Below are 14,662 nucleotides of genomic sequence, written 5' to 3'. Positions count from 1 at the left end.
AAATCAAACCTACGTTTATTGCGAATTTGCAATAGTAACATAATTATCCACTCGAATATCGAAATGTATCTGATTAGTTGCTGAAATTAATGTCTAATGTCGGAAATTGAAGTTTAAACATATTACATTATATTTTTATTAAAATTAGATCAGTCTTTTTAAATATATCTATCTAATCTATCCATTTAATTATATTATTTAAGTGAAATTATTTCGTGATTATACAATGATTGAAAATTTGGATTAAAATTACTATAAAAGTCGAATTAATTCGAAGGTAAAAATTAGATCATAAAGTAAAATATGACAATTAATATCAAATTATTCCCAAGACAATTTTTAAGAAAATGAAATATAAAAAGTTTCATAGGTTCAGTATAAACAATAAAATTGAAAATCAAAAATATGAAAAAAATTACATAACGAATTCATAAAAATAACTTGTCAATTTAATTTAAATAATTCACAAAAGCATATTGAAGATAATAATAGAGAAATTGGAAATAACCATTAAAAACTTTACTGCATAACTAATACCGAGTATAATAATATCGTACTATAGATCGTTAATAGTACCTAACCAACTTCCTGTAGTCTTACTTGTTTTTATATATTGAGAATTTATTATGACTTTGTATAATTATATCGTCTATATTGATGTAATTTTTTCCATTAATCTTATATTTTTTAAATTATTAAATATATTGAAATTTTAATGATTATTTAATAGAGAATAAATATTTTGTTTTTCAATACTATATTATATTAATATTCTATTTCAAAGGTATAATATTAATGCTTTTTAATATATATGTAAAAATTTATAAAATATGATTTTTAATTTTATAATCAATTCAAATAAAATTTTATCATTATCATTGTCGTATTAAATTTCTAGTATTACTTATTAAAAAAAAATTAAATAAATATATGTTTTTATTTAGTAAAAAAGACATCAAATATTTTATATCCGGATATATATTTAATTACATGTTTTGGTTTATCATAAATTATACTTTTGGCTATACTAATTTTTCATCTCCTCACATATTCTTTAATTTAGTTAAATAAATAATTGCATCGAAGAACATTAACATTAAGAATATAGCGGATGAGCTTACATATATTGAACTACGATGGGAGTAAACCAAGTACCTCGCAATTGGGTATGGGTAGAAATGTAGATCTTAGGCCTATATTATGATGTGGCTTATTTTGTTGGAATAGAATAATTTGTTTCTAACCATATAAATTGAATATAAATCAAGCTATTATCGCTTCCACCTAAATATGCTGATTTACATGTATTATTTTATTTATTTATTTATTATTATTTAAAAATATTTTCATTCGAAGAATACTACTGATTATTTGTATTCATCTTATCAATTAATTATTATTGTATGAACATAATAAATATAGAAAATTAATTTTTTTCAAATTTGTTACTCTCAAAATAAGATAATAATAATTTCATAATTTAGATAAAAAATAATATTAATTTTTGTTTCTTAGTCTAGTACAAATTTTATTTTCCGGTAACTACGTGTATAAAAAATTACAAATTTTCAATAAAAATTTTCATTTTTGTAAGAAATTTTCATCATGTATTATTTTACCGAAAATTTGTTATGAGATAATTCTTATGTGAGATTATTATACAGATATCTAAAATTAATTTATAATTCAATATTAATATATAGTTAATTGGAATAAGAAAATACTTGAAATTTATAAATGTCGAACCTTTTTTATTTATTTCTATTATTATTAATTAGCTATTTAATTATTATAAATGTTTTGCTTTGCTGCATTTATTTATTAAGTATATTCAATGGCTTTTAAAAGAGCAGAAAATATTTTTAACATTCCAGTTTTTATAGAGATAAAATTAATACATTAATTGTAAAAGGGAAAACTCTTTCCAAATAATTATAAAATGTTTATCAAGCATTAACTAATTAAATATAAACTCATAAAAAATATGGAAGAGAAAATAATTATAATTAAAATTTTATGAATTCAGTATCGAAATTTTCATCAATGTTCAATACCTTAAAGCGGGTAAAAATATATCAGTTTAACTTTATCTTAAAATCAGATAAGATAGATTTTTATATTAAAAAAGATCCATTAGTTATAAATTTCTAAATTTCAAGTATTATGAATAAAATTGATCACATAATTCAATTAACTTATAAAAAAATTACATTGTGTTATTAAATTCGATTACGAAATAAGAAATATTATTCTAGCAGTTTTTTTTAATTAAATTTTTTAATATTGTAAATGTATTACATAAACACACGAAGAAATATTCAAATTATTTTCTGATACTTTCAGAATCATATACATCATATTATATGTATACTTATGATATGTATATATATATATATATATATATATATATATATATATATATATAACATATATAACATATATATATAACATATATAACATATATATATATAACATATATAACATATATATATATAACATACAATACATCATCATCATATCATATGTATACTTAAGACACAACGGAGACGCAATAAAATATTATTGTAGTAACAATTAAAAATATTTTATTTAAAAATTGTTAACAAAATTTATTGTACGATTGTATGTATACTATATTTGAAATTATTTACTTTCTATACAATAGACTAGTAAAATTCATAATTTTTTCAAATATCCCCATTTCATTGATTATATTAGTATAAAGTTATATATTTCTAATACTTTTTCGTCTTACTTTTTCAGATTCACAGTATATTAGATTTTCAGATATACAGTATATATATGTGCAATTCAGCAAATTTAAAGGAGAAAAATTCTTATACTACATTTTAAAACTGAGATAAAAACTTTATTCAAGACAAATATTTTATATTTACAATCTTTGTTGGATTTTTTAAAAATTCGATTTTAAAATATTGTTTCCCTCTTCCCTAAGTTTGTCTTGTAATAAAATTTGATATGTATATATAACAAGCATTTAATTCAGAACTCAGACAGTATATACATTTAAAAAATAAATAATTTTGCAATTGTAAAGGCAAAAGATTAAATAGTCACCTTACGATATTGAACATAATAACTGAGATTTTGATGGTTAATCATGTTCAATGCTATGAATTTTATCCTGCACGCACACGTTTGCAGTTAACTTGTAAAGGGTAGTAAAGGAAAACAGCACCGCTTCTATATTTAGATCGGGAGGCGCACACGTCTAGCTGCTGATGAACTTATTCTTAACCCCAGCCCGTTCTAAAAGTACGAGCGAGGTCGTGTACCTTCGAGCGCCTTCTCCACGTGCAGGGGATTACGTTATGACTTTTAAGTTTTACGGTTTGAAGGTGATGTACTAACTCGAGCAGTTTTTGAAATGTGAAATGAAAAATAGAGCCTATACTTTATCTACACTTGTAAGAAAGTTGATCATACTTGATATTTGGATTTTAAAATAAACATACAATAAACTGCCATGAACAGTTTCTCCCGAGTATCTATATAAACTAACGACTTATATGATTATTAATATAAACAAACGACTAAATATATTTTCAGTGACTGATAGAATAAAAATTTTAATATATAAAATTAACAAAGAAAACGTTCTTTCAATTTGACATTTTTTTTTCATAAAATTTATAAAATTAAATTTTATTATATAACATAAATTTGTATTCAAAAATATATTTTTAATTTTCTTCATAGTTCCGTATACAAACATTTTTTCCTGAGGTATATTATAAATTTATACTTTATATATATGTTATCTCTCCCTCTCCTCCAATTCTCCCCCAACTCTTTCACAATTTTATTCTTAAAATGGAAGTTATAAATCAAAGTAAATTATGTAGTTTGTATATACAGATATACTTACTAACATAAATATGCAGTAAAAATAAATTAGAATCATGTAAAATTGTAAATTAAAATTTTTTATTTTTTAAAATCATTATTTGACATAATTAGATTCATAAATTAAATTCCTGTATAAAAAGTATTAACAAATACAGTGGAATCTCTTAATAATTTCTTATAGATTATGAGATATATATTAACACATTTACAAATAGTCAAAAAAATTTTAATGAAAAATTTCAATTTATTCACTAACGCTTTTTATATTATGTTATATATTATAAAGCTGATTGGGTCAAATTATAGTTTTAAAAAATATAGATTTTAAATTCAATTTGTATTTTTATTTTACATAACTATAATGTAGTAGTCAAAAAAAAAATTTTTATAAAATTTAATTTTTTATATATAAACATATTAATATATTTTATGGTTTTAACATATTATTAAAAAATCAATAACAATTATTTATTGTTTGTACGACTAATACTCAATATTTTCCTATTTAACATACAATTATGATTATGGTCATATGAATTATAAAAATCGGTAAGGATTGATTGTTAAGTTTAGTTTATTAATTTATATTTCATGTCAATCTGAGTCAATATCCATGTTTATGTCATGTTTAACAAATAAATAATTATAAAAATTTGATAACGATTAGTTACGAAAATATTTTTAATTTCATTAGAACTTTTCTATAATAATTTTATATTTTATTTTTAACTTGGAAGTTATAGATCAAAGGAAACTACATAGTTTCTATAAGCCATATACACAAAATGAATTGTATAATAACTTCTTATAATTTGATAAAATAAAATAAATATTTTAAATTAAAAGGAATGGAAAATAACTCACTAAACGTATTATTAATACAAAAAAATACATACAAAACTATAGCTTATTATTAATGTAAATTAAATATAGATAAATAAATACTACTATTTTAAAATAAATATTTATTCTAATTGCTATTTCATAGCTATCTTTTGGTAGTTGCAATATTTTATGAAATACATTATTCTACGGATATCTACATTATATTCATAACTCCTTTATAAAAGTGATATACTTTTTCTGCATAGCAATCACAAATATAAACTATTAATTGAAAAAATATGAGAAAAGTATTAAATATAGTTAATTTAATTTAATTATATTATCATTTTACGACAATAATACGTGGCATAATACTATTTTAAAAAATATATAAATTCATTAAAAAAAATGTAACTGAATATCTCTGTAATTTTATAAGAAAATCACAAAGATTATTATGAACACGATTAGAAAGATGAAACAGTTATCACTTTGTAATAAAAAAACAATAAAACCATTTAATTTCGTATGCATCGAGTATTTCCCTAAAAAATAACATTATTTAATTTAACACACGGAGCATGACCTTAAAAAATTATTGTCGAAGAAACTCATTTTCTCTGTTAAAAATACAAGGATACGTGTGAACGTTGTACCCTCCCCCTAATTATCTCGTCTATAAAGATTTATCTATAAATATTATTTAAATACTTTGATGTCGTACGTATTTTCTTAAATTTTGTATTCATTTATATATATATTTTTTATATATATTATTAAACAAACTAAATTTTTCTTATATTCAAACAAGTAAACATAAGTGATGGAACACAATTATGTTAATAGAGCTAGATATATATATATATATATATATATATATATATATATATTCAATTCTTTTTAATTTACATATTTTAAATATGAAAAAATTTAATGTAAATAAAATTTTTTAAATTATTTTTTTGTAAATTTTAATTTAATATATGTTAAATAGATAAAATCTTACAATCAATGTTTCTAAGTACATTAAACATATATTAAACTTTATTTATAGAAATAAACTTAGAAAATTGAAAGTTTAACAAAAAATTGTTTTGGTATGAAGTAATTTCTTTAATGAAATAATAATATGTTGCCATAAAGATCTTAAATTACTAATTTCTTATTTATAATTTATTTATTTCTAATTTAATAAATAATTATAATTGAAAAGATTATCATACTCATAATTTGTGATCTATAAATATATGTGATTTTCTCAAGATTAATGGTTAAGAATTAAGGAAAAATATTTGCTTATTCATGATGAAAATTCAAATTTCATTCTTGAAACGTAAAAATAAATATATAAAAATCAATGAAAATATAAAAAGTTTGTATGTTTCTAAAATGATGTTATCATATATCTTAATTACATCTACTGAAATTAAATTCATGTACTTTTACATTTTAGATCAATTTCTTTTCTCTTTTTATATACTTTGCTGAATTATTACATGTCCGATGAAAGAATTAATTTTTATTGTATACATGAATATATTGAGTTGTTTCTAAAATTATTTCACGGAAATTTTTTCTTACGGAAATTCAGTCAGAATCATAGAAATCTAGCCAGGATCATCAATCTGCTTTGTTGATATAAATAATATTTTCCTTATCATGATGTCAATATCAATTACCGTACAGTAATAAAGTTTTATTAAAATTATTGTTTGTGTGCTATATTATAATTAATTTTATTATATTTTTACGATATAATTTTTTAAAAACTTTTACATTCAAATATTTTATTTTACATCACTGAAACAAAAATATTAATTTGGAGCATCAGGAAGAATATAGAGAAAAAAGTGCGACTCATTGTTTATTTGACATGCAACTTGCTTATCTATCTTTGTATAATTTAATTCTTGCCCCTTTATTGATATCATTCATAGACATATTAAATAATTTCACTTATCTTCATATACTCATAATAGTAATACTAAGATATTTACAAAATACTTACTACTAAATCATCGAACATTAAGAAATTTCTTACTGCAGACAGATCTCTTTGTATTATTTATATTTGATACTTATTTAGTTTTTATGAAAATCTACTCTATAATAAATATTATTTTATATATGGAAAATTCTTATTATTCAAAAGTATTTTTCTCTTGTAATATATCTTGAAAAATATAAAAATAATTTTAATATTAGCTTTTAAATTCTAATTGTTAAATTTTACTTTATTATTCGAAAATACATCAGATTATAATAATGTTAGGAAGTAGCAAAAATGTTTGAGTTAACATTGAAATCGTATATAAATAAATTAAAATTAAACTATAAATCTTCAAAAAAAATAGTTAGATTTTAAAGTCAGATACAATAAATCTATCATAAACCCTATTTCTAATATTTCATTAATGAGACAAAGTAACTTATGTATTAGCTATAATGAACTGCAGATATTGTTTACCATGAACAAAGTATTTCAAATCCAAACAATTTCCCAACTTTTACAATTTGTTTAATGTATAGCTGCAAATACATAATAAAGAAAATCATTTCTACGCAGATTAATGAAAACAGAGTTATTTAATTTGATTTGAAATACTAGTTAAATGCTTATAGTTTTAGTTTATAAATCATGGAAACAAATTAATTATAGTTTTTAATTACACAATGCTATGTTTTTAGAAACAATAATGTTTTTTTTTTATACTTCATAAAAAAAAATTATATTGGATTTATTCAAATTTGGAATAAATGAATTCCTGAACAAATGTTTAAATTGCAAGAACCAGTTAAAGATCTATCATAAAAAATCTTTAATTATTTTTAATATTATTTATATTTTTTATCAAATTATACAAAAATATAATATATATATATACAATTTTTTTTAAACGATAAATGCGTTATTTTATAATTTGAATAAAAAATTTATTATTAATTCATAATTCTGAAAAGATTTTTAATAATGAAATTTTAAATAAATTAGGGTTAAAAATTTACAATAAATAATTTTCATATTCCATTAATAGAAAGAAAAGTCAATCAATTGATTGCCAAGATATCCCTAGGTATAAAAAATAATACATATGAAGTATCTGATTCTATTTTAGTTCAAATAATAAAATTAAACAAATACTTTTATAATTAATATATATTTTCATCATTATTATACAGTATATGCAAATCATAAAATTAACATATACTTAAAAAAATTTATAATTAAAATAATATCGACTTTCAAACAATTTTTTTATATATTATATACCAATTTAATTATAAATCATTAAATTATAATTATACAATGATTTCAGTATCTTTAAAATAATTTAATCAAAGTTTATTCAAATTGGGTGCTTTGTCACCGTTACACTAGTTACTGTTTTATTATACATTTTACACAATTAACATTTTATTTGAATAAATATTTTTATTTGTTAAGAAATAATAATTATAACACATAAATTGTGAAGTTAAATTTTTTTTATGTATTAAAATATGTACTTCAATGTAAAACTAATTAGTATTTATTTTTAATTAACATTAAATTTAAATAATATTACAAAAATAATTAATAAATAAATGATATATACAAACCTATTTAGAACTATCAAAGTGAAAATATTAAATCAACTATTATGACTACGAAGTGGCATCAGAAGTTTGGAATAAATTATTAATTACAATGACAAAAGTCACTAACGAAAAATCAGCTTATTTATTTTTATAGATTACAATTTTTTGCTATAAATATCAGAAAAATAATATATTTATTCATTATATAAAATTAATTAATATGTTGAAATATATAGTTTATATTAAATATAAATAGAAATATATTACAATTTTTTGCTTTATTCATATGTACATTCATAAATATATTAGCTGATTAAATCATTTAGTTTCAATATCTTATTAGATATATACATATACATATATATACATATACATATATATATATATATATATGTATTATTAAAACATATATTTTTAAAAAACATACATTAATATAATTTTTCGTACCCAATATAGAAAAAATTGAAATCCCCGTAAAATTATACGTTTAAAATAAATCAATATATCTTCTAGAACTCATTATATTATAAACTCAGAGATATTTAATGTTCTCACATATTAAAAAATATATCTATAACTAAAAGAATTATTTTTTATCGATTTAGAATTAAATAATTAAACTAACATAAAGAAAATAATTTATGTATTTCACAAAATTAATATTACAAATTTCTAAAATTATGGCACTAAAATAATTTGTTAATAAAAATATTTTTTCATTTTATTATCGTCGTACAATTTTAAATTATGATCAAACTTCTAAATTTATTATTAAATCTTATATTATATTAATAATATTAATAAAGTATTGAATATTGAAATTTTATTATAATTTTTTAGAAATATATTACAAATATTTAATATTATTAACATATTCACTAAATGGAAAATCATTGTTTTATCTTTGTGTATATATTGTGGCTAATTTATTAATATAATTTTATTTTCTATAAAAATTAAATATTTTAAAGAAATAGAAATATTAATAGTAATTTACAAAATTTTAAAATACTTATGAAAGATTTAGTTTAACCGTATTTACGAATTTTTTTATTAAACTTTCATGAACTTGAATAACGTGATTAAAAATGTGTAAAAATTTTATTATAATATACACATACACATATATATACATATATATATATTAGTGTGTGTGAGTGTGTGTGTGCGCGCGCGTGTATGTGTGTGTGTTATAAGTGTTCCTTGGATAAAATTGAGCTTTTTAATATTTAAATACATGTTAATCTATTATTTAGTTGAGAAAACTTACACACATAAACTTAGTAGCTTGACAACTTAGTAAGTAATTATAAAATCGAATGACTATTCATATATATATATTCTGCAAAAAAGAGATATCTTTTATATTGTAACTATATTTAATCAGGCTTAAACAATTGAAAATAAATTTTTAAATATATGGAGTTAAAATAATTTTAATAGTTACGAAATTTATAATTTATGTAATATAATATTTTTAACCGCAATTTTATATATTTTATCAAATACATATATTATAAAAATAATTAAAAATTGCATATATTTATTAATGGCATTTGATTATGTAATAATTTAAAATATTGTTTCAAATTTTCTGTATAATCATTCATTATATTCAAAAACGTATTTTTATGTATTCATTATACGAAAATAATTATTTCTAACCCATTTTAATACAGTATACTTCTATAATAGTGCGAATTACGAGGTAATCCTTGACAAGGTCATTGAATAATACGCATAAATCGACAAATGAAATATCTATTGAATTCCAGTAATCTAAATGAATAGAACATTGAACCATTAGAGTATGAGGTTATGCTGCTTCATGTTCATATCAAATTAGGGAAAAGAACTCACATTGTCAGCCGACCTTCAAAATACTGCTGCAGCTGCACGCAGTGGTCTCACGTTTAAAGATCCGAGCACCAGTAGTAAGAATCACAGTACTTGCCGGCCTCGGGATACAATGAAAACGTATAAAAAACACTCTAACTCTTCGCATCCGCATACACACGCACACCAAAAAGCACAGATAGTAAGCAGGAGTAGTATGATGCCGATGGAGGGGCGAGAGGGTTTAGAGATCACTATTACTATGAAGTCAATGGAGAGGGGAAAGTCTGTTCCTCATGCAGAAGAGAACGTCAGTGCATCGGTAGCGCGTAGATTTCGAAAAGTTGGCGTCGGACCTATTTTACAGCATCTGCAGCTGGACTTATTCTGTTTCTAATTATTCCTTTTTATGTTTTTTTTTTATTTTCTATTAGTATATATTTGCCAGCAGTAGTGCAGGATGTCAAGGGGGAGGGGGTCAGATCTCGGCGCGAGCGCGAGGCGATTATGCCGGCTTCGTGGCCGGGCAGCCACTGAGCCAAGTAGAAACAGCCGGTATGCCACGAGCCCTCCTCTCTAGGAGCAGGGAAATAAAGATAGAGAGAGAGAGAGAGAGAGAGAGAGAGAGAGCGAGAGAGAGCGAGAGAATGGAAGAGTGAAGGGAGGAGTGCGCGGTTCTAGTCGCGAGACGACCCGACGAGCAATCGATAAATGAGGAGGGTGGTAAGTGGGGGCTTACGTGTGCAAGAACATGTTGCCGGGATGCCGATCGAGTAGAGGGGGAGGACGAGCAAACGGGGATGAAGGAGGACATAGGAACTAGATATTCGGTGGGGCTCCAAACCCACTGATAAAGGCTGAAAGGTGAAGAGTCAACATCTTACGAAAATTATACCTAGATGTAACGATGGTTTTTCTATTTTTAACTGTTGGAAAGTTTGTTATTAAATTAATATAGCTAATATATTGTACACAACAAAGTTTTTACTCAGACAGTTAGCCTAATATTTAGATATGAGGATAATTTGTAGTTTTTGTGCATATAATTAAAAAATATTTCAAATAAAAATATAATCTATAGTAATTATTAAATTATCGTTAAACCATAAATATATCTTACAATGACATATTCTTCATTTATTAACTTACAGTTAATCAATTAATCAAATAAATCTTTAACATTTTTAGTCAAAAAGATTACTTTTAATTTTATCTAATATCAGTTGATTGTTGATAAATAAATAAAACCTGCGTGACAAATTAAACAAGTATGCTTAACTTTAAAGGTCTTAAGAAATTTCAGATAATTTAAAAATGAATTATATTTTCAAATTGTTGATTTTCTTGAGCCCTTTTTTATTTTATTACTTAGATGAATTTTTTAATTTTAAATATAAATTATAAATTTGTATAGTTTTCTGTTAATATAAATATTTTTTAAATACAAATGAAAGCAAACAAACTAACCCGCAAGCATATATATATATATATATTATATTTTCATTTATTATTATATAATATCAGGAATTCACTTCTATCATATTTTACTTTCTCGAATATCTTTGTTTAATATTGTTTTATAAAATTTTCTTTTGGTAGAAAATTAAATGTAATACCTTTTAGCATTGTACAATAGTATTTATAATAAATTTTTTAATTACTTTTCTTTAATGTTTAATTTATATTTAATAAAATATCTAAAAAAATGTATTATAATACTTTCTTATAAAATAGTATTTATTAATATTATTTTCTATTTTTATTTATGTTCGTCAAATGAAAAATAATTATTTTTTGTTCGATATAAATTTAATATTTAACTACATAAAATAATTTTTTTATTTTTTAACGTTTTGAAATACAAATATTTATTACTTATATAACTTTCTTATGAATTCTTATGAATTACTCGAAAAATATATATGTCTAGATCATAATTGCAAGATTGAAAATATTGTGATAAATGTATTTCAAATAAAATGCAGCCATGAAACTTAGCAAATCAAGGGAACTAAAATATTCCAATATGTATCGTGTGAATTCTCATGTCATTTAATAGATAGGTCATTAATATCGATAGATTATTTCCGTTTCTATTTAAACTTTACTTTGTTATATTTTATTTTTATTATCTATGAGAAATTCTTGTAGAAAATAATTATCGGATTTAATCTCAAATATTCTGAAGTTTGTCACAAATGTATAAAAAACCATATTGTAACATAATTAGATAAATCATAACTTAGCCATAATGATCTAGAAGTTATTTTATTATATCGGAAACATTTTTAATATAAATAATCAGAATTTTTTAGGAGTCAGCTGATGTACTAAGTGAATGGAATAATAAATCTCAATAGAGAATTCTCAAATAGAGAACTAGTAAGAAACTATCATTATCGATCAGTTTCGGCCTCAAAAATACCATATTCTAATAGCCTTATTTTTTAATGTTTTCTCCTCGGATGTGTTTATAACGCTACTTGTCGATTTATTTAAATTGTTCTTCTATACTTACATTATCAATATTCACATTTGCGTCTTTCTTTTATCAGGAGGTCACATTACTCACGATTGAGTCCGTTGGATGATTTGAAAAAGAATAAAATGGACACAACGAAAAAAAGATTTATCATATCTAAAAACTGCGAAAACCACGATGACTATTTTTAAAATTAAAGTTTTTAATTTATCAATTAAACAAATGTTTCTGAACAAAAAATTTACTTCACCTAGGTTTCTAATAAAAGGTATTAATAAATGTTATGTAAATTACCTAAACAAAATCAGCTAAATTTTTTAAAAATTACAATAAAATTACAATACTTAAAAATATATTTTATATATATTTTATTAATGTTTCTACAAAAAATAATGCAATCAAAACTACCTTAATATTATTTTACATAATAGTATCACCAGTTTATCTATAAATTAGGTTATTTAATGTGAAAACGATAATATAATAATAAATTAGAAATTAAATCTTTTGTTTTTATATTTGTGCAAAGTAGTCAATAAATATCCTAATCATAAACAGATATTGGACTATATTTTTTTGAGTCTTACAAATTTATGAAATAATAAGAACCAAAATTCATAGAAGACTGAAATCATTTACATACTCCGCCCAATGTTATTGTAATGTTAAATTATTAACTTTTACTTAAATCTCACTATCATGTATTACTAAACTATACTAGCTATGTATTACGAAAATTTGGTAATATCAAATGATTAATATACCATCATACATCCCATATCATAGATTACTTTCGTTAAAAGAAAATTAATAGTTTTTAATTTTTAATAGTTTATTATTTTTTTAACTTCAAATAGGAACTACATATTAAACTTCTTTTGATCAGTTTATTTCAGTTAGATTATTTGATGAGTTAGATTTCAAAATGTTAATAATTAATACTGAAATAACTTTAATATTAGTTACAGAAAATATTTATTTATGTCATAATACTACTTGTTAAGTATAAAATTACAAAATTTTCAATTATTATATTTTTTCAATCGTTAGCGATTTATAAAATTATTAAAGATATTTTAAATAATTCGTAATTTTAACAAAGATTAATTCGATAATATCTTTAACTCATAGATAAATATATATAAATATTAATATATTCATAAGAAAGAAATACTATTGTAAAAATATTACATATTTCTTTAATATAGAAAATTAAAATGTTATCACATATAATATAGATAAAATTATAAGTTTTTGAGTTTAAAAAGATCGGTATTTTAGTGTAAATTTTTATATTTATATTAAATTATATATTTATAAATATAAATATGTTTAATAATTCACATGATAAAAAATCATAATATGTTCTTTAAGTATTGGACCATTGCTTACATGCATACTGATAGATTATAAATTTAGTTATATATCATACGTATAAATTCAGATTTAAATATCAATATATAGAAAATTAACAGATTATACATCGTGATGAGATTAATAATAATTAACTGGTGAATTTACATCAAAATATTCTTCTGATATAATTAAGGTCTTTATTAAAAATATTATTTTCTGAGCTATTATAACATAGAATAAACTTTACTTCATTCGAAAGAAAATATAAATAACAGCATTAATAATTACAGTAAATACAATAATGACAATATATTCAACATTAATTTTTCATATAAATTTTTGATACTTTCTGTAAAACATAAAATTGCAATAAGAGTATTTAAATGAATTAAAAATGTAGGTATTTTAAAACTAGGTTACATTTTTATAATTCTTTAAATTTATTTGTGTATTTAAAAATCTGTAAATCGAAATTTAAGATGATTATAATTAATATTTTGAAATAATTTTTTTCTTCACACACACACACACTCACGCACACTCACACACACGCGCGCACACGCACACACACATTCACACACACATACATATACACATATGTGCTTCCTATCATAATTACTCCTAATATTATGTATAATATTAAAAAATTATATGAAATCAACCAAATAAAAGATTATGTCAATAATAATAATTCAAAGTATGTATCTTACCACA

The 14,662-nt window shown here is 21.4% G+C and overlaps 1 protein-coding gene across 1 annotated transcript in view; it reads right to left on the bottom strand.

Moving 5' to 3' along the window:
* Positions 1-10,562, bottom strand: part of LOC105360311 (uncharacterized) — a 57,911-nt gene extending 47,349 nt beyond the window's left edge. The window contains exon 1 of the mRNA XM_011497195.1: positions 10,135-10,562. The gene's annotated coding sequence lies outside the window, so the exon portion shown is untranslated. The remainder of the gene's footprint in view (positions 1-10,134) is intronic.
* Positions 10,563-14,662: the final 4,100 nt, after the last annotated feature.

The sequence above is a fragment of the Ceratosolen solmsi genome, unplaced genomic scaffold, assembly GCF_000503995.2.
Source record: "Ceratosolen solmsi marchali unplaced genomic scaffold, CerSol_1.0 scaffold10, whole genome shotgun sequence".
Classification (NCBI taxonomy): Eukaryota; Metazoa; Arthropoda; class Insecta; order Hymenoptera; family Agaonidae; genus Ceratosolen; species Ceratosolen solmsi.
This window is presented reverse-complemented; position numbering and strand designations above follow the sequence as displayed.